Source organism: Lissotriton helveticus, chromosome 3_2 (genome assembly GCF_964261635.1).
Source record: "Lissotriton helveticus chromosome 3_2, aLisHel1.1, whole genome shotgun sequence".
NCBI lineage: Eukaryota > Metazoa > Chordata > Amphibia > Caudata > Salamandridae > Lissotriton > Lissotriton helveticus.
The window spans coordinates 68,766,790-68,789,308 of NC_136062.1; the positions used below are offsets into that span (position 1 = coordinate 68,766,790).

Sequence of the window (22,519 nt, forward strand, 5' to 3'; positions counted from 1 at the left end):
AAGGTGCGCACCCCAATCAAGTCCACATCTGCCTGCAGGTCCACCAATTTCCCCCCATCTCTCCTTTAAAAGTGTCAAACGAGGCCCCCATTTCCACCTTAATGTCCTCTCAGAGCTCTTTCTTGAACTCCCTCAGAGACGCCATCAGGTCTTCTCTTGTGAGTGCCATTTCTCCACCAGTAGAGACTCTTCCTTCTTTATCCATGCCCGATGCGGCTGGGGAGAAGTTACTTTAATGGTTTGTGCTTTCTTCCGTGGCATATGGATTGGGGCACAGAGTCAGCTCAAGGCCCCCCTGAAGTGATATGGTAAAGGGAAGCAGTGTGGAATCTCAGGAGGAAGGTGTAGAGATCTTGCCATGCCTCTCTGCCATCTAGGGTCCCCTCCTCGTGGCAATCGGGGTGCCCTGCATCCAGACCACACCCAAGAATCTCGAACGGAGTGCCTCCCCAAGGCCTAGAGCGTCTCACACAGGTCTCACCAGCTGTTGAAATACAGTGGCCTGCCCTGAGGTTCAGTTATGAGGCTGTATTCATAAGTCTGAGGCCTACTGACCCCCTTCACATTAGGGCTAGGATATCCAGCTCCAGGGATCCTGTGTAGATGTGGGCAAGTCAGGGGTGCCCCCCTGCGCTTCTGTATGCAGTGTGCTGAAAATTGGTCCTCCTCTTGAATGTGTGTGCCTCCGTTTCTCCACTTGGGGACCATGCGAGAGGTGTGTTATATTTATATATGCCTTGGTAGTGATGAGTCGCGTCCAGGTCTCTTTGCCGGTCTCGCATTGCTCCCAGGGCCCTGGATGACCCCCCCTTAGATAGATCAGGTGCTGATGCATAGGGACACCACACTAAGGCCAAGTTACAAGTCTGTGTGTTCATGTTAGAGGCCGCCTGACCCTCGCCATCTTAGGGTCACGCAAGTCGGTATCAGGGCTCCACAACATCCACGAGTAGACCAAAGTGCCCCCCCATTCCACTGAGTGCAGCGCAACGAGCAACGGAATAACCGGAGACCTCCTCTACAAGATATGGGCCCCCCTCTTCACCTCGGGGACCCTGCGTGGAAGCCGCCCTGATTGCCCGTGTCACTGCAGAGACCACCCACCTTGATGTCACTGGGCGAGTCTGCAAAGCGGACCCCGCCGACCACAGTTCAACATTATCATGGCCGTCGCAGCCCGCAGGTCTCCGCTCTGCCAGTCAGTGCAGATCTCTGAGGGAGTCACCGACGCCGTCTCACTGCAGAGGCCTCAACACTCCGCAGATATAGATTGGAGCTTCCTCTCCTCCCGATACCGGTCCCCCTTTGACTAGAGGGAAAGGGGACATGGTTGAAAGCTTTGGTAGGAGGTAAGATGCCTCTGATCTGCTGAATTGCTGCAGGCGTGGCACGGAGCCGAGCGGAGTTACTTCTGTTCGGCCATGATGGTTGGCCACGCCCTCAAGGGGCCCTTTTTATGTGTTGGCTTGATTACTGCTCCTTTCCAACTCTCTGGGATAAATCCATAAGAGTTATTGCTCTGCATAATATTAGGGGTGGGCAGTAAACTCCGCTCTGCCAACGGACTTTGCAAAGTTTTGCTACACGGCAATCCACTTGGAGCACGGAGTTTGGCAAAAACTCCGCCAATCGCTGTGGAGAGTAGTTTTTGAAAGAACCGATGTTTCAGTGCAGACTCTACAACCTTGGCAATGCCATTTACATGGGAGGTAACTCATCCCATGTGCCACCAGGAAGCTCATTATCAACTGACAGTCACAAAGACTGTAAGTGTCACAGTAATAATTTCCTCTGGGAATGGCCTGCTTGCAGTGGCTACATTCTGCAGGGTACATTTCTTGTCAGAGGATGTTACTTTTCTGCAGATAGAGAGGATGGAAAGGAACCAGTTTTTGCTAGATGTGTGGGGTGATAGCTATAGGTCTCATTCTTCATGTGCCTTGGTATCAGCTGTGGGAACAGTGGATTAGGTTTAGCCCTGGCATGGCCTGATGAAGAAACAAGGTCACAGTTTACAAGAGCTGTACACGCAGAAAGCCTAGAGACAGAAATACTACCCGGTTGCCAAGTCTCTCATTGCCAGGAAATTGCTTGTTTAAACAATGGGCTATGGAAGGGAATACTCAAATTGATAATTGACTTGCACAATGTTAAGTTAGTGTCAGAGGCACAAGGGTAAACAGAAACAATGTGGAAAAGCTGCTGGTGAGCAAAAGCTGATGAAACATTGCAATAGAAAACAACAGTCATAACATTGCCTTGTTTTCTCTTGGTCAAAACTACTCAAACTAAAGCTGACCACGTCAAATTACAATATATGAAATGGAATTTGCTAGTGAGTTTGAGAACAGGCCGAGCAGCATGGTGCGTACCAAATTTGAGCAGAGTTGGTCAAACTTTTTCGCACTGTCAAAAACACCTTTTATCTTTTATTTTTTCTCTGCAATATCATGCCATCACCTTATAATTTCAGACATGCCCGTCAGCATGAATGCAAAGAGCAGAGAACATAGCTCCTTGAAGTGCTTTGATGCACATGTATGTGCACGCCAAATTCTCCGTATGCAACCCACACCACAGAAAACAGCAGCAACAGCCCTGCTGTTGAAGGCTTCCTTGCCTCTGACACTCTAATGAGCACCCAGCCTCTTCAAATTCCCCTCTATTCTAAAGAATGAAAACTCACTGGCCGCAGTGCCCACCTGGATCACTCTGTTGTTTCTTTAACTCCTTCTGCAGCAACCCTTTTGCTAAACCCCGGCCAGTTGACCCACAAACCCCTACAAGCAAAAGTGCAATTGCAGGCTGTAGTGAAAAACACAGACCAATTGAAGAAGAAACAGCACATTACCATTTCGGTTTAGTCTCTGCAAACCTATGGTGGTGAGAGGTACATGATCTCCACCATTGGCTGGGAGTGCGCTAGGGTGACAGCTTTCTTCAGACCCTGACAAGCAATTGGCTGTTTTCTGTGGGGTGTGTTTGCCTCTTTCTCAGTGTGTTGACCTGAGGATCGGCTGAACTGTTTTCATTGCGTTGAGGCCATAACTGTCACAGACAAGGAGCCTAAGATGCTGAGCAGTCGCCCCCAGATACAGCTTCTTAGAGTGGTTACTCATCTCCTCCATGTCGGAAAAGAGATGCACTAGCTTCCTTTTCCCAAAAAATCAAAATAGAGTACCCCTTCAAACAAAACGATAGATTTAAAAGACCTAGCAACGATGGTAGGTCCCTCTTGTATATCCTATCAATGACCTCATGTACATCGATTCTGTTATGCCCCAAGACTAAATTTACTCAACATTCATAACCCATACACTCATACAATGAAACCTGCTTGTGTAAAAACAACTATCCTCTTATGTAATCATATAAGTTTCAATATCTCCATTTATTGATTTCACAGAAGCTATCTAACATTTCATAAGATTCAATACCATAAAATACACTTCAAAATTTAAAAACCCTTGTCACATCCTAAGAAAGAGACCTCGTCTATTAGCAATATATTATTGCACACTTTTCCATATCAAGAAACTACATAAATCCCAGTGATACAAGAACTGTCATGTCTTGTTGTTACATAAATATATCAATATTAACGATTCTTATCACATCAATATACTATACAAAAACTTAGTACACAATATTTCATACAATTAGCAAGTTGTCGATGCAGCGTTTTGGTGGTCACTAGCTGGTTTATGCCACTTTCTTCAGGAAACAATCTCAAAAACAAGGTATTATCTATAAAATAAATGATAAGAACATATTTCAAATACATGAGTTAAATAAAAACAGTCATAGTTGCATATAACAGATTTCAAAACACATATGTTATTACACTCTATCTTGCTGTTTCGTACAAGTGTTATCAATGTTCCTTTTCTCACAACACATGCCTAAACATTCCTTAGTTTTTTTTCCTTTCTTTGGTAATTGTAGCCATAATCACCAATAGGGTAATATTTCCTTACAATGGTAGTATTTGTCTTTTACCTTTCAGCAAAACTACAAACGTGTGTGCTCTATGAAGGGCATCATTTTTGTTGATGAAAGACAATGTGCTGCTGTTATGTTATATATAGTTTACACTTATATCTTGATTGCTGACATTCAAATCACCTCACATTCATGCTCTATCTCGACTGTTCTATAATATTGACTGCCGTATAAACACATATGTTAGACTTACTCTCAATGTGGTGTATGCATCTGCTAAGGCAGGGGTCTCCAACCTTTTGTGTAGGGAGAGCTAATGCTGGTCAGTGAAAATCGTCGTAAGCTACTAAACCCCAAGCACCTCGCGCATTTTTCTGAGAGACCCTCCACGCCCAGTTTCATTGACTTTAAGCCTAAATTTCTTCAGAGCCCGTACTGTGGTTTGAACAAAATACTTAAGAGTTCCCTAGAAACACTAAACGAAATGACTTTGGATTTGTGTGGTCAAGAAGCTTCAAGACCTTTCAATTAATAGCTTCAAAATCAACACCTTTCAATGAATAGCTGTCACTGAAATAATCATTGTAATGCAGCTCAATTAACAAACATACAGGAAAAGCAATCTTACCTTCAATGTGAAACTGTATGATGACCTCTACTACTGTGTAATCTGGTAGCCTGGCGGGGGGGGCAGTTCCGAAGAAGTCATTATAGTAGTGAAGTAGTCACGGGTTGTGGCAGTCAGCCGGTGCAAAGCTTTCCTGAATCACAATGGCAGATGGACTCTTCTACTGTAGCTTTTTCAATTGCCAGAATAGCTGAACTTCAGCTTTGTTTAGAAAAGTACCAATGTTGTCCTCCACTCTGTATTCTCCTGAAAGTTCAGTTTTGACTTTGAGGTTTTTATGGCACCAGTCATGTGCACAGTTGTATTCTCTTTGTTCCCTTTACTTTTTTAGAGTGTCAGTAACCAGGACTGCAGTACACGTTGCTTTGTTCTTGTTCAACTAAAAAGAACTTTGAAATATGCTGAAGATTCTTCTCTATAGCTATCTTTTTTCTGGATGTCAATAAACCAGGCTTCCAGTAAAACACTAATTTGTTCTTATCTTGAGCAGCAAATAAACATTTGGAAAAGTGCTGAAGATTCTTTTTTCTTGGTGTCTGAAACTCAGGCCTGCAGTACACATTGCTTTGTACGTGTTCAACTGCTAACTGTTACTAACAAAAGGACTTCTGAAAGATGCTGAAGATCCTTCTGTATAGTAATATGTTTACCTTGATCTCAATAAACCAGGCCTCCAGCATACATGAATGACTGGAGACTAGATGAATGCTATGTTCCTGTGCAGCAAATAGACATTTGGAAAGGTGCTGAAGATTCTTCTGTCCAGCTACTTTTTATTGTGTTTGTAAAACAGGCATGCAGTACACATTCCTTTGTTTTTGTTCAACTACTAAAAAAAAACTTTGTATGGGGCTGAAGGTTCTTCTCTACAGCGACTTTAATCTTGGTGTCGGGAATGAAACAGACGCCTAGATATGGTATTTCACCAGGAACTGTCTCTGAACAAGTATTGATTGCGAATGAATACAAATCATTCCAGTGAGAGACTTGACACTGCATGGTGTCCACTAATCACTTGTAATCTGGGGTGTAGCTGGAGAGGGCAACTCTTATGGAGTCATTTAAATGTTCATCAGTCAGACATGTGCGAAACTTAGATTTTACGAAGTTCATATCGGAAAATGCTGATTCACAAAGATAGGTAGAGCCAAACAGGGAAGAAATTTCAATGCAGCTGTGTGGATGTTCTCAAACTTTTCAGCATCCACAAGAGTGCCTTGATTTCAAATCAATGTCATTTTGAAGTGCGACAATCTCCATTTCCATTGTGGCAGAGTCAAGGTCCAGAAGCACACAAATTCTTTTCTGAAATGTCACTAACATCCACGTCCATGAAGGCGTTCGAAGTGAATATCACACAGGGCTCCAGTTGTTCAAAATCACTAGATCTATCACTGAACTCTTGATTAAGCCTCCTGAGAAGGCTCCTGTATTTTTCTATGTCCAGGAGCTCAGTCTCAGCTTTGTTTTCTGAAAGGATTTGGAGCACAGAGGGAAAGTACTGCATCTTTCTTTTCTGTACATGCTGTTAGGTTAGGTATCTTCATTTCTAGACTCCATAAAGGGTTTGACTTAGGGCAAGAGCGAGAGGAATCTTTGCAGTATTTTTCCCCTGATAAGCCATTGGATTTAAGTATGCAGTAAAATGTCCCCATACTCGGCTGATAGTTCTTCAAGGAACAATTTGAAGGTTTGGTGCTGCTTTGCCTATGCACACATTGAATTAACAATTTTAACAATAGGAGTCATCACATGATCAAACCCCATCAACTAGGCACATATTGTCTGTTGATGTATAATGCAATGGTAGTTCAATAAAGGCGGGAAATCTGGATCTGCTTTAAAAATGGTAATGAATCCAGAATGACGCCCTATCATTGTTGGCGCACACTCCACTAACTTTTTCAATGGGACATTTTGCTTGACAAAACAGTTTTTTACTTCATTGTGGATGTCAGGTCCTCTGGTTGTGGTTTTCAGAGGCAACAGAGTTCAAAATTCCTCTTTATCAGTGAAATCTTCCAAACCATTCCAACGAACATTGCCAAGTGTGCAATATCGCTTGCATCAGCAGATTTATCACACTAAAGAGAGAAATATTTGCATGTCTTTTAATCCCGCTCTAACTGCTCTATAATGTTGGCAGATAATGCAGATACCATTATTGCCTTAGTGATTGACCCTAACTGCACATCTGAAATGGCAGATATAATTTTAGGGCAATTTGTAAAGTCTTTGAATAAGGACTCTGCCATAGAAGCATTGCTTCCTTCACAATGGCTCTATTTGAAAACGTTGATTTGTGCTTGATCAAGTGATGAGTAACTATGAAGGATGCTTCAGTTGCCGCAGTGGCCTTCTTCGTTGGCTTTGTAAAAAAAGATTGCTGTGTCTGCAATGAAGATTTCAGTTTGTTTATATTTTGTGACCTTAGGTTGCTACCTTTAGGGAACTTCCTCTCAAAATGCATGTGCTTTGTTGAAAAATGCCTCTCAACATTGCCCTTTTATCCCACTGCAACTTTTGCTCCACAGATTAAACAAACACAGTTGTCTTTAATTTGTGTAAATAAAAAATCGTTCTCTCACTCTTGATGGAAGTAGTAAGTCTTACTCTTTGCCTGTTTGAAGGGACCTGGCTCTTCATCCATGATTAGTTGTTAAGGCTGTAAGCATGACTAAAAATGATGATGAAGTCAACATCCAATCCATAACAGGCAAGAATACCACGTGGACACCTTTAATAATGTTGTATTGCAGACCATTAAACAGCACCGCTGGAAGTGAGATAACTAACTCACCTTAGCTATGTTTCACAAATAAGCTGAGATTTGATTCATTATGACCAAAGCATAGTTTTGTTCTTGTATGTACTTTAGTCGACTTCTGTAAATAGGAAGAGGACTTAATTGTACCTCACCAAGCACCCAAGTCACAAAGGTGAAGGTTTTGCAAATCATTTCTATTGGGTACTCCTACATTTGTAGCAAACATTGGACTTTTTGGAATTAAGACAAGCTTTCAAAACGACTCCAGATATTAATATTCCATTGCAGGTGCAAATTGTGTGACATAACTTTGTGACCTCAGGCTTATGGTGACTGGGAACACTCACATTTCAAACCAATATCACCTGCCTAAAGAATACTAATTCTCCATTCTCTTGGGATTACCCTCGTAAATGCCTGCCTTCACCTACATTTTTGAGTCACCAAGATGTTCACACGTACGTAAAGATTTCCCAAATTCATTCAAAGTAGTTAGTACATGCTCTTTTTTTGATATGTAACTTGAAAGCAACAATTACAATATACAAGATGTCCTGGAAGTCCAAACATGACTTCAATGGGTGAGGTGCAACCTATGTCATATGTATACTCCATCCATATCTTGCAAACAGCTGACGGAGGCAGGGAATAATGTTATCTGATTATCCCAATATACTTGATGAACAGTTCTTTGACTGGCCCTGTTGCGAAGAGCCAGGTCGTTGAGCACTGCTGCTCTAAAATGCCCCAGTGCTCTGCTTGTGTCTAATCTTCAGTAGGCCACAGGTCACAATCCACTCAATGAAGCCCTAAAAGTGGCCACACCATCTAGGGAGAAGGAGATACCCTGTTGGTGAACTTTACAACATGAAACCAGAAAACCTGGGACCAAGCACGGTTCCCCTCTTCAGCGAACTGTGAATTTCTGACCTCGACAGTAACCAGATGAGGCTGCTTGTAGACTACTACAATCACAAGAAATGGGAGCTATAAAGAGTTGTTCAAAGCTCTCAGCAGACTGAAAAATCAAACTGTAACTGCATATATTTCTCACACCTCATCATTTACCACAATGCTATACGGTGTGTCCCATAATATGATAACATTTATTATTTTATCAGATAATAAATAAGTAAGCACACCTTGGTGTTCATCAGACAAGCCTTGGAAAAACTTTCCACATAGGAGCACAAACCAAGGAAAACACTTTCAGCCACAGACCCTACATGGCACAGCTTGCTGCCCACGTAGGTAAGTGCTTCAGGGCAACACATTGGGTTAGTACGCGCTAAAAATACTGCAACACAATGCCTGCCCTTTCTTCATTATCACACATGACAGCATCTTGAAATGCATAATTTGAATGTGCACTGTACAACATGTATGAGGCCACACATAGCCACCCTGTGTGGTCTTCAATGGCCTCATAGATATATGAAGGCAAGGCATTGCAAATCACTGTGTTGCATTACTCTGACCCAGGGAGGCGTTCCATGAGTGCAGCATGGGTGTTACCAAGCATCCACCCACAGATTTGGGCACATTCTCAGATTTACTATTAGTGGTGGACCTGGGAATGCTTCAAAATTCTACACCACCCCAGGTGAGGCATAACAAGGAGAAATACCTTTAATGGTCGTCGTTTTTCACTTTTTAAATGTGTTCTGCATTCTGCAGCACACAAAGAAAGAGGAAAATGCCTCAGAGGATTGTTTTTGTAGCAGAATGGGCCTCTTCCTGCACAAAAAAAGTCTGTCTGGAATGCAGGCACCCTTGCACTACAGCATAGGTGTGCCTGTGTTGGCACTAGGCAGCAGTTTGTGTGCCAGTGCAGGGAATGGATAGGAATGTGTCATATAATGGTACATATGGTGCATTCCTGCTCTTTACCTTTGCACAGCATGGTGGCTTGCTGTGCCGTGGGAAAGATTTCTAAATATACCCCCCAGAATAAGTTACTATAGCGCTAAATAGCATATTTGCATTTTGCGTGATTTGACCTAGTTTTTCAAAAACTTCACCTAATTGCGTGGAAGGAAATGATGTGTATTTTTCAAACACATACCATTAATAACCTGAACCAGACAATGCAAGATATTAAGTGTAGCCATTTTAAAGATAACAGACTGTTCCCCTGAAAAGTATATTCCCCTACCCTGAAGAATAACACTCTGCTGTTTAAGGCCAGAAAAGCTGTGACCCTTTACTTAAAGAGATGAAGTACTGGGCACCAAGGCACCCATGGCTAAGCCACGGCCCCACCCCTGATATAAGAGGGCCAGTGGTGGTGACAGCCTAGGGAGGTTTGTGTCCTGGGTTACAGACATGACATCAACAGCATCTCAGCATTGCATAGTAGCTGGAGGTAGGGTGAGCTGGCCATGAGATTCCCAACCCAACTGGAAATGTACAACTGGTGAGGACGAAATGGAAATGGAAATTCGTACCTAGTGTTGGACCCTGCATCCTCTTCAGCCCAACCCGCCCCAGTTAAGCTCAAGCCAAGCTGAGAAGCTGATTTGGGTGAGGGCCGGCAACGGATCCTGAAAACAGCCTACATAGCCCAAACAACACTAAGGCACCAAGCAGCGCAAGCTACTCACAGGGTCTCTACGAGCTACCGGTAGCTCACAATCGACCGGTTGGAACCCCTGCTTTAAAGCATTGAGCATATCCTATTTAGTGCTTGAAATGTCTAAAGAAAGCATTAGTATGGATGAGCCTAAGATAAAGTCAGTCTTAGAGTGGCTTCCTACGCTCAGTAAATGGAGTGCTTCTACAGACAATGTATACAGGAATTGTTGGGAATAATCCAACCTATCATTTGAATGACCAAAGAGGTCACTCAAAAAAAAAGAACAGCAGTATACCCCCATACTGAGATTCCCTAATGAAGTCACCTTTTGTAGCAGAGACAGATACATCTTTGTTTACTATTGGTACACTATAGTCTCACCTGGATGGTAAAGAAAAGCTTTACACCCCAATGCCTATTTTTTCAGGAGTCCCTCAGAAACAGAGTCTTTTGGGAGGGAATCTGCAGTGAGGTATTTGCCTTTTGGTGGGTCTTATTCGGAGAGAGCATATGTCAGAATCTCTTCCATGAAATGTGGTAATGCAAAGCATGCTAGATAAACATTTTTCTTCCTGAGGGTGTACTAGTAATCATGTATTGGCCTGGTAATAGACATGAGACAGCAGGTGCACTCTCATGGCAGGAACGAGGCAAAGAAGTTTCCATTTCCACTACAAACATTCTTTCAGCTACTTTAAGGAAATCAAGTGAACTGTCCCCCTCCTGGGATCAGTTAAACAGGCTCACTAGCTTTCAATACCAAGCAATAGATGCAGAAAGAACCAGATCACAGGATTATGGAAAACAAGCTATTGCATCATAATATTCTCCGTACATTCCTGTTGGACCTGGCCCTATCTTTAGGGTTACCCCCCAAATGTTTTACCTTCCTCCTCTTCTTTTTCTGACCATGTGTTTGTTGGCTTTAGGACTCTGGGCACTTTACGAATGCTAGCCAGCGCTAAAGTGCATGCACTCTTTCCCTAAAATTTGGTAACATTGGGTTATCCACAATTGCAATATTTAATTTACTTATAAGTCCCCAGTAAAGAGCACTATATGTGCTCAGGGCCATTTAAATGAATTGCCACTAGTGGCCCCGCAACACTGATTGTGCCACCCACATCAGTAGCCCTTTAAACATGTCTCAGGCCTGCCTGTGTGTTCAGTTTGAACTGCCATTTCGACCTGGCAAATTAACCTACTTGCCAAACCCAAATCTTCCCTTCTATTGGACATACATCACCCCTAAGATAGACCCTAGGTAGCCCTATGGACAGGGTGCAATGTATTTTAAAGGTAGGACATGTATGTTTGAGTTTTACACGTCCTGCTAGTAAAAAACTGCTACATTTGTTCTTCACTACTGCTAGGGCTATCTCTCCCATAGGTCAAAATTGGGATTGTCTTAAAACATCTTTTAAGTGAAATTTCCAATTAGGAGGAGATAGAGAGTTGGAGTCTCCCGACTCACAATTTAAAATCACAGCCTATGTTGGATCTTAAATTGTAAGTATGAAAATGCCACTTTTAGAAAGGTGGATTTCCTTAATTTAACCATTCTGTGACTCTGCTGTTTCTGAATACACATTTGGGTTGGATGACACCTGGGCCTTGTGCATTGGAGACGGTCGTCACACAAAGGCAGCTGGGGTGTGACATTTGTGTCCTGAATGGTCCATCTCCATGTTGATGAGCCTTCCTGAGGTAGATTGGGAAGGAGGAGCTGACACCTGTGTCTGAATAGGTCTGTAGCTGACCCCACAAAGAGCTGCATACCCCCTACAGTGAGTCTGGAGCCAGAGCAGGTACAATAGGGACCTTGTAATCTTCAACGGCCTCTTTGAAGTCTCCCTCACTTCATAGGCACAACTGGGTATAAGTACCGGACCACCAAATCAGAACTTTGCTGGAACCAAGGGCATTCTTGCAAGAAGAAGAGCTGCTGTGTTGCAGGAGTGACTGCCACTTTGCTATCTGCTTTGCTGTGTTGGTCTGCTGCTTGTTGATTGCTGTGCTGTAGGAGGGATTGGCACATTGATAACTGCTTTGCAATCTTGGCATCCTGCCTGCTGCTTCTTGCATGAAAATAAGAAGAACTAGACCTGCTCTGAACATTCTTGAACCCAAGTTTCTCTATTGGCGTGCACCCTGTTCTTAAAGTCTCTGGGCCATCAAAGTGTTCCTTCATCTTTGCTTCAGCTGCTGGAATGTGATAACTTTGAGTCCTGCCGTACCAAGAGGTGCCAATCCATTCCTGGGGCTTAAAAGTGCATTCTACAGCTGTTTTCCTGCAAAAAGCAATGCAGTGACGGCTTTTTGCTAATTGGAACTAACGGTGTGCCCTTTGCCGCTGAAGCAGCGATGATCCCAAGACATCCCGAAAACCTCCAAGCGAGGCTCGACAGCGATGCAGCACCTCGATTGTAATGAGTATGATGACTTCCCGGTACTCGACTGCTAGGTTTCACTTCAAAGGATTGACTTAGACGGATCGTCCTAATGTGTGAATTGGGACTGATGCATCAAGTTTTCGATGCTAATGCTTGCCCCATCCAATTTTCTTTTTCAGAGGGCCCTGCGTGGGTCCTATAGCTGGCTTGCCTTCCATTGCAGTTGTCCAGAAACTTTAGGTTTACCCTGGTCTTGCGTGACTTCAAGTAACATTTTAGCGCTATTGACTATGAAGCACAATATTGCAGTTTATTCTTTAAAAATTCATATCTACTTATTGGGTTTCTGTTGTTTTGGTCTTGTTGTACTCAGATAAATAGTCTCTATTGTTTTAAATGGGTGTGAAGCCTTTTTGCAGTGTTTTCACTGTGCTACTGTAATCAAAGTGTTGCACAAATACTTTCACATTGCCTCTTGAGCTAGGCCCAAGCTACCGGAGGGTGAGCACAGGTTAAGGCATAGGTTGTGTATCTGACGTACCCTGACTAGGATTGTGCTCCCTACTTATACAGGGTCCAAACCTCTGCCAATTAGAAACCCAATTTCTAACATTGGTGATCAGCATTGACAATTGGACTTGTGTTTGTGCAGTGACTTTCAGTAATTTGGTGTACACTACTCTCCACATCTAGACCAAATTGAATCATTTGTCTCTGATACCCTTTGGCATTTTTTTTCCTACTCTCATTAATTGCCATTTTGGATTTATACCAGGGGTTTAGGTTTTCCAGGAAGTGCTTCACCAAGAAGGTGGAGCTGCAAAAGGCACTAATGGCCTGGTTGGAAGCCTGGAATACAGCTGTGACCCCTAAGAATGGGGAGATGATAATAGATGAGGATGTGAAACTGTATTCACTGGAGAATCTGGGACTGCCTGTGTGCATGGGAGCCAATAAAATAAAGGTTCCCTCCAGGGCAAGGGGCAGCATATCATCTGGAGGTATGTCCCCAAAGCAAAGGAGTTAGAGGATAGGAGGGAGGGAAGAAGCAGAAGGCTGGCTAAGTTCGGAGAGGAGAAGGAGGAGGTTGAGCGAACCTTAGAAGAGATGAGAAGAGCTGAGGCTGAGAGTACTGTTGCCAAAAAGAGACTGGCACAGGAGCAGAGTATCAGGAAGCTGGCCTTGTAGGCTAAGCAGCTGGAGGAGTCTGACAGGAATGGTGACGGTGAAAGTACCATGTCCAGTGCTGAAGGAAAGGTCCACAGTGCACAGTGCACAGGATCCCTAAGGAGAATTGGGGGGGGGGCTGTGATGGGAGGGATGCTCTACTGGCCCTAGATGGAGCAGACAGGCTGAGGTATCCCACCATGAAGGAGACCCTTTTCAAGAGAGAAACTTCACCCCGCAAGAGTGCAGGTTGAGATTCAGAGGCATTAGAAAACTGTCTTACCAGTCCGGGGGAGATTTTGTGGGTCAATTTCATAGGGCACTGGATGGTTGGGCAGAGGGTAATATGGTGAACACATTTGAGGTCATGCTTTTCTCAGAGACCCCCTTTTCCCGATAAATATGCGCCATAGCTGAGTAGGACGAAAATCCTATGTATTAGTTTTGGGTTTTTCAACGTTGAAGGATACAGTGTTCCAAAGTATTGTGCATCTTATCTTTGTTTCTTTGAAGCTTGCTCTGCAAACTTTCATCAAACAAAAATGCCGGATAGTGACACCGAGAATGGTGAAGCTACAGGCAGAAATGTCGTACAAGCATTAAACTTTACAGGTCTCCAAGAGATAGACGCGGATAGACGCGGATGCTATAAGCATTCCCAAAACTTTAAGGAAGCCATCACTATGAAACTTATAGGAAATGGCCTATCATCTAGAGGTGGCAGGGTAGTTTTTGTGATAGAGGCACACGAATATCAACAGACAGAGGTATTCTATTCATGGATAGTCTTCCCTGAAGCAAATCCAAGAACAAAAGTGTTTCACTTCTACAAAGAAGATGAAGCTCCAGCAAATACATTCCTTTCTAGGATGCTGAAATTCCACTAACATACCAAGAGCATGCACTCTGGTTTAAAGGCACCCATTAAACATACACATCACATTACCAGGCTCTGTCCACTAGGTAGACCAGGAGCAACATGGCCGATATTAACCAGCTATACGCCACATCCTGCCATTGAAAATATGACAGATGCAGAACTATTCGTTCAAACAAAAGAGCTAATTAAAATCCACAGACACTTGGTTCAATATGTCATGCGGACCTTTACTGTCCAAACAGAAATAAGGATTCCACAAAACACCCCTTATCAGGAGAACACAAATAAAATAACACCACAGACTATACAATCAGTCATTGGCAAATTACCCGCAAAACGGGAACAAATTCCATTCTGAATAGCTAAAAAAATTACTCAAATCGAAGTAGTATTTCCTGATACTACCCCTCATGAAAAACATAGGATTCTAACAATCTGTTTACCAATGCGTATTGCACCACACTTGGAGGACTGCGACACTTGTGGTACAGTCTTGCTGCAATCTACACCAAAACACATGGTGTTCCGTCTATGGCGGTAATACCAGACATCCTGAAACAGATTCAAAATAAATACAGGGCAGAACCTGCTTTAAATCTGGGTATGAAACTACTGAAAGATGTCAAACAGGTCTCAACAATAATATTAGCTAAATATTAAAGGTGAAGCAGCATCCATGGCGATCCGCCAAAAGTTGAGAGAATTTGATGTAACTGAGCAACCATATGAACTGGCCAGAATAATTGAAAAATACTAGGAAGAACTAGGAAGAGACAGTTTGGGTGGTAAACCAGTGAAACCACAACTGACTGAAAGTCCTGAAAAGGTCTTTATTAAAAACACTCCTACTCCTCCCAAAAAGAAGTGGGAGAACACTAAACAAACTTCTAAAGAGAAGCGTTCTCAATCCCGAGGTAGGTCTCCTCAAAAGTGAAAAATGCATGCTCTGGCAACTGAACAAACATATTGACACAAACAACCTACTAGACAAGCACCAATCAGGTTTTAGAAAAGGTTGTAGCACCGAAACCGCAATCCTTGACATTGTGGACGACATCCGCAACTCCCTTGAGTCAGACCATTGCTGTCTGCTTATCCTCCTTGACTTGTCAGCAGCCTTCGACACGGTAGATCATAGTCTTCTTATCAAGGCTCTCAAAGAGTGGGTAGGTGCAGATGAACAGGTTATTCAACGGTTCTCCTCCTTCTTCCGGAATCGCTCCCAGAGAGTCAAAATCAAATCCCTTACATCTGACCTTTTTCCCAAGAACAGAGGCGTCCCCCAAGGATCCGTTCTCTCCCCTCAACTGTTCAAAGTATACATGGTACCCCTCACCACCATTCTGAAAAAAGCCAACATCCTCTTCCATCTATACGCAGATGACACCCAGAAATACCTGGAATCCTCCTCCCTCAACGACATTCTAAGACTCAACAATACTCTCAAAGAAGTCCAAGAGTGGCTATCATCGAACCACCTTGAACTCAATCAAGGAAAAACCGAGATCCTCCTCATCTCCAACAAGAAAGAATACCTGCAAATGACGGATTGCCTGAAAGCCATTGATGCACTCAATGGGTATCTCACCCTGACAAACTCGGTAAAATCACTGGGCATCACCCTTGACCACAAATTATCCATGACTAACCACATCAAGAACTCCGCTAAAAGCACCTTCCTCAATCTGAAGGTACTGAACAAAATCAAACCCTAAATTCCACATACGGGCCTTAAACAAACCACCCAATCTCTGGTGTTATCTAGACTGTACTACGGGACGCAATCCTCTCCGGTACTCCTTTCTCCCACCTAGCACCCCTAAAAACCACCCTCAATGCAGCGGCCAGAATGGTCTGCGGAGTAAAAATTTTTTACAACATATCTCCGGCACTCAGAGACCTAAAATGGCTCCCAGTGGAAATGCCTGACACACAAAGCCTTAAACACGGGGAAACCAGAATACCTAGCGTTTAAACTCAAGAAAGCTGGCCATTCTAGTAGTCTCAGAAGCTCCAACTTCCTCCTTCTCATCCCCCTGAAAACACGTAAACAAAAAAACGCAGCACGCTCTTTTGCAGGCAATGCTCAAAACATCTGGAACACCATCCCCGTGGACATCAGAACTACCCCCTCCTTTCTAAAGTTCAAAAGCCCCCTAAAAGCCCACTACCTTAACCGTGCCTTCCCAAACCCAATCACAAACTCTAACCTGACAGACACCGGACCTCACGCACCCTCAACCTACCTCATCCCCTCTCCCCATCCTATCGCATGGGGTCTCCACCTCTAGGAGAATTTCTCAGGATAAAACTTTGACACGTCAGTAAGAATACACCTCTAACTCAACGACGACCTCCGATCCCTTGATCCCTATTCCTCAGCGGTACACCTCAGCCCTCAACTCATGTGTACTCTCCGAACACTTATGTTTGCTTGTATTATGCTCTTTTACTCTGTATTTGACTTCTCCACATCCTGTTGTGAAGCGCTCCAATACCCTCGGGTCTGGCCCGCGCTATATAAAACTCCTAAAAAATAAAATAAAAGGAGCCCTCTGAAAGGTGGTATAACTTCAGAAATAGGGATAACTTGAGAAAACCTGATAGATATCAAGATACTGATACACGTTCCTCTCGTACCTTTCAGAATTCCTCACAGAAATCTGAAAGAAGAGGACGATCAGAACAAAAGGAAGAGCGCGTGAAGTTCAAAGACGAACAACACATTCCAATAAATAAGAAAACTCAATTCACCAAAAAGAATGTAGCAGGTCTAAAAATCAGACATGCCGAGGATCTTGCGGGTCACAACTCAAGAACGGGGAATGGGCTCAAACAATGTTCGTCAGCGCAGTAGAAGTCACCATAGCTCTCAAGAACTTGAAGGATCATCTGGAGACAGTGGACTTGAATGAGTACATCCAAGTTGAAACTGCAAATACCAGGGTTAGTGTCCCACATAAGTTATATGAAGTAGCACTCCGGATGGAGATAACTAAAAAAATAAGAGCACTCTTTTGGGAGAAGCTCTTTCAGGGTTATTACATTCTTTTAGCTGAACAAGACTGGCCACCTGAATTTGTCAGGGAGTGCCCACATGGCAAAAACCTCATTATGCCAGCTTTCTCCAACCCTATTTCAATTCATTTGAAATACACGTATGCCAGGAAATGGGCAGTAGCCCAGGCTCCTGCATTATATAAAAATCATGTAGGATGGGATGAGGATTCTCCTCACCATAAAATCCAGTTAATAAATCAACCAACTGCACAAAGACAGTACCCAGTTAAACAAGAAGCTAAAAAACAGGTCAGGGAGATATTAGATCAACTTGAATACCAAGTGGTGATTGAAACATGCACCTCATCCATGAACAATCCTTTGTTTCCTTTCTCCAAACCAGACAATATATATCGTCTAGTTTTGGATTACAGACATTTAAATTCTTGTTGCAAAACTTTCCCAGTACAAAATGCACACACTGCAGCACTAATGAATAACATTGTACGTAAAAAAAATAAAACCACATTAGATATTTCTAACAGTTTCTTCTGTCAAAACATTGCACATAAAAGTAGGTATTTTACCACCTTCTCAATCATGGGGACACAGGGTCAATTCTGTCGTCTCCCTCAAGGATTCAAGAATAGTCCAGGGGTATTTTTAGCCAGAGTAACAGAGTTACTCCAAACCTATGATGATGAGGCATTATCATATGTCCATGACATCTATCTAACAGACAATGACTTGGATAGGCACTTGAACAGACTGAACGCTATTATTTTGGGATTCGCCTCTAAAGGGTATAAATTCAATTTCCAGAAATCGAGAATTGCCCACTTAAATGTCGTTTTCCTAGGATATGTGTTATCAAGTGAAGTCAAAAGCCTGGCAGCAATCTTTCTAGAGAAATGTGCGCTGCTCCAACCTCCAAAAACACTGAAAAACTTACAGTCGATTCTAGGTTTCCTACATTTTGGAAGAACTTGCATTCTAAATTACGCTGAAAGGGTTAAACCTCTCTACGAATTATTCAAACCAGATTTCAAAACAGTTAATTGGACACAAGAACACACCGAAATTTTGCGTTCAGTCCAAATGGACATGTTGGCAACAAAACATTTGCAAACACGCGTAAACGTACGCAACTTAGTGATCCGAATCATCCCAGGAAGATGCGGATTCACGTACTTAACCTTTAATGAAGGAGAAAAAGTATCAATAGCTTATAAATCTCACTTGTACACACAAGCTGAAATGAAATTCACTTCTACAGAAAAAATTCTGACAGCTGTTCAAACTGCAGTAGCAAAAGAGAGAGCCCTCACACAGGGTAAGCACCTAATGGTTGTTACTCCTGTACCTGCCTTACAGGCAGTGACGAAAGCGAGCATTCCGAATAGAAAAGCTTTACATCCGAGATGAATACAATGGGTTAATTATCTTGCTGCAACAGACGTTGAATACGTTTTCGACCCTTACTTGAAAACACAAGAATTTCTACAATATGAACAAGAATGTCCTCTGCCTACTGAGATGCTGCCTCTTGAGCAGTATGAATGTATAATTTATACAGACGGATCAGCACAGCCCACTATTGGGGGGTAAACAAGCTTATAGTGCTGGGTCCGCGATCGTTAAAGGTCGCTGGCGAGATGGCAAATTCCGCCCAATGATCACTAACACCCAATCTGTAGTAGATTGTACAGCTCAGCGAGCTGAACTACAAGCATTAAAGATGGAGCTTGAAAATACTGATCGCAAATTGCCCACACTCCCAGTGTGCAATTCATATTACTGTGTTCAATCTTACAATGAATACTTGAAGAACTGGATTGAAAACGGTTTCAAGGATGCAAAAGGTGGCACAATCAGGCATGGGTTGCTTTGGGAACAAGTAGTTCAGTTACGACAAGAACTACAAAATGCTCACATGATACATACACTGAGTCATCAACGTGATAGTGTTTACGTTGCAGGGAGTTCACTGGCTGATGAAGCCGCGAAGGCAGCTGTGAAAACGGCTTCCGTACCTGCAATCACTCATTCAAAAACAAAAATAGACGGCAAAATAATGCTAGCTGTCAATGCCACAAGCAAAGGCAGCGGTGCAGCGTTACCTAAAAACTATCCACTCAAATACTCATACATAATTGACACAAACTCCGTTCCTTTCGCTTGAATTCCTGCAGTGGGGGATAGAGTGATTCCAAACAGGAAACGTAGAGTAGCTTTGATACACAAAGCACATTTTGGAGAGGGTCCGATACATCAGGATATCTCTAAAACTATATTATAATTAAAAGAGACGTACTCGTGGCCAGGGATGAATGGTCCCATTCACACATTTGCAATTAACTGCCATGAATGCAACAGAGATCACAGCAGAGAACACCGCCAGATACCTAGCCAGCCCAGTACAGACATCATTGTTAGACAGCATTAGACTGTCTATACCGAAGGCGCGCCAAAGGCAAGCCCATCTGCGCCCGTCTGCGCCGGGCCCACGCTCAGCGCCACTACCCCTGGTCGGACCCCCCTAGACCCGATTATTAAGGTCACTTACAATCGAGCACAGCTACTAAGGCTGCGGGGGGTAGGTAATAATCACAGCTGCATTACGATGGCACCAGATAGCAAGCCTCAGGAACTCACGCAATGCTGTCCTGTCTGCAAAGTTACGCTTCCACAGATCATTGGGGCCAAAACTAGGGCCTTCACCACCCCTCACATGTCTAATGACAGGCAAGGAGACCGCGCTACAAACTGTCTCCTTATGAACGCCAGATCCCTGGTTAAGCACAGCGTTGAGTGTGCGGAGCTTATTTTGGATAGAAATATCCAAATAGCTTTTATCACTGAGACATGGACGGATGCAGCGTCCGGCCCAGATTTGGTCAAGGCTACTCCTCCGAATTACCGGAATTTTGTCCTGGACAGACCTCGCAAGAAGGGAGGGGGACTGGCCATCATCTATCACGAATCCCTGCAAGGATCCTTTTTCCCCGTTAGATCTGGGGCGTGTGAGGCCCTGGGTTTCAAGTTGGAGCTTTCCAGCCATCATTTCTTTAAAGGGTGTCTATTGTACAGACCTCCAGGAACGAAGTCTTCCTTCTTGGAAGCAGTCAGTAGTATCCTGGAGGAAGCCATTTGCACCAATTATTTCTCTGTCTTGGGCGACTTCAACTTTCATTTAGAAAGTAACACCGATACGGACACGATTGCCCTAATGGAATTAATGACCACAATGGGTCTGACTCAGCGAGTTGTTGGGCCAACGCACATGGCGGACCATTCTTTAGATGGGATTTTTTCAAATAATCCCAATCTGATATTTAGCAAGGCTGAACCTATGTCTTGGTCCGACCATGGAGCTGTGATATTTACCATCTTCAGCCCACTGGTTAGTAAGAAGCTGAGAGAGGGACAATCTTCCAGGTTGTGTAGGGCCTGGAAAAACACTGATGGGACAGCCCTGGAGGGCTTGCTGATAGCATCCAGGCCACCCCCAGAATCTAACGTAAACAAAGCTTCCATCGAATACACTGAATGGCTTGATAAAGCATGCCATTGGTTAGTTCCACCTAAAAACTGTCGACCTACTAGGTCGGTACCATCGGCCCCATGGTACTCAGCAGAGCTTAGAGAAAGCAAAACAAATTGCAAAAAGCTAGAAAGGATTTGGCGAGTGAGCTACCACGAACTAGACAAAGAGAGACTAAAAACCAGCCTCAGGTCATATAAAGAACTCATCAGGAAAGCCAAGAGCGATTTTTACACGGAGAAAATTGAGAAGGCTAAGAACTCAGCCAAGGAACTTTTTGACACGGTGGTCAGTTTAACCTCCCCGAAATCGGTGATTGTTCCCCCCAAGATCGAATTTGTTCAATCACTCGCTGACTTCTTTTTAAATAAAGTCCAAGCTATTTTCTCAACATTGGAAAGGCAAGTAACCCTGAGTTTGGCAGAGGATCCACAAGGTGTTCTCCCGACCGGGACAAGGCAGGAAACTTTTGAGGCCTTCAACCCAGTAAATGAGGTCTTAAAACTATTGAGGGAAACCAGTTCAGGCTCACCTCATGATCCCTGTCCGACGTCAATTGCAAAGTTGGCAGCCGTCACTATTGCAGAATCTCTAACCGGCATTTTCAATTTAATGTTTGAAAAAGGTGACTTCCCCTCAGTATGGAAGTGGGCATCCATCAGTCCACTACTTAAAAAACCCTTACTGGACGCTGTGGACCCGAACAGTTATAGACCCATTGCCAGACTACCTCTACCTGCAAAACTGGTGGAGAAAATCATGAACTCCCAGCTCTGCTCCTTTCTTCGTCATGCTAAGGGTTTAGACCCGGCTCAACACGGGTTTAGAGAAGGACACAGCACCGAGACCGCCCTGATTAAATCAACAGAGGAGATCCGGAAGGTTCTCGATGATGGGGGCCAAGCAGTGCTGATCCTTTTGGATTTGACGGCGGCCTTCGACACGGTTCACCATGCTTTGCTGGTGGACCGGCTGGAGGGCTGCGGGATCCAGGGACGAGCACTTAACATCTTGAAGGCCTTCCTGAAAGACCGGGTACAAGTGGTGGCTATGGGGGACATCGAATCAAGACCTTTCGAACTCCCCGGGGGGGGTCCCTCAGGGATCCTCCCTTAGCCCCACTTTGTTTAATATCTATGTGTCCTCTCTTGCTCCGGTGATTAGAGCCTTCGGGTTTGAATTAACCTCGTATGCAGACGATACCCAGATTGTGGTCTCGGTGCATCCGGAGAAAGAGCTGGAGGTGGCAGCCAGGTTTCAGGAATGTATGTCTGCTGTCAGCTCTTGGATGGCAAAAAGTTGTCTAAAACTAAACTCCTCCAAGACTGAGGTGATCGTCTTTGGGTCCAATTCAAATCTCTGGAGTCCAAGATGGTGGCCAACAGATATGGGTGACCTGCCGGCACCAGCTCAGAAGGTAAAAAATCTGGGAGTCATAATAGACAACCAACTCTCTTTCAAACCCCAAGTTATGGCGTTGACCTCGTCCATATTTTGGCTCTTGAAAACCATCAGTAAAGTGCTCCCCTTTTTACCAGAGGGAAGCAAAAAGACGGTAGTGACGGCACTTGTTCTGTCGCGCCTCGACTATTGTAATAGTCTTTTTCTAGAGGCTCAACAGGG

General features: G+C 43.8%; 1 long non-coding RNA gene across 1 annotated transcript in view; it reads right to left on the bottom strand.

Annotated features, from left to right (window-relative positions):
* Positions 1-3,391: 3,391 nt before the first annotated feature.
* The window catches only part of LOC144826218 (uncharacterized), a 351,176-nt gene continuing 332,048 nt past the window's right edge, over positions 3,392-22,519 (bottom strand). The window contains exon 4 of the long non-coding RNA XR_013609714.1: positions 3,392-3,747. This is a non-coding gene — a long non-coding RNA (uncharacterized LOC144826218). The remainder of the gene's footprint in view (positions 3,748-22,519) is intronic.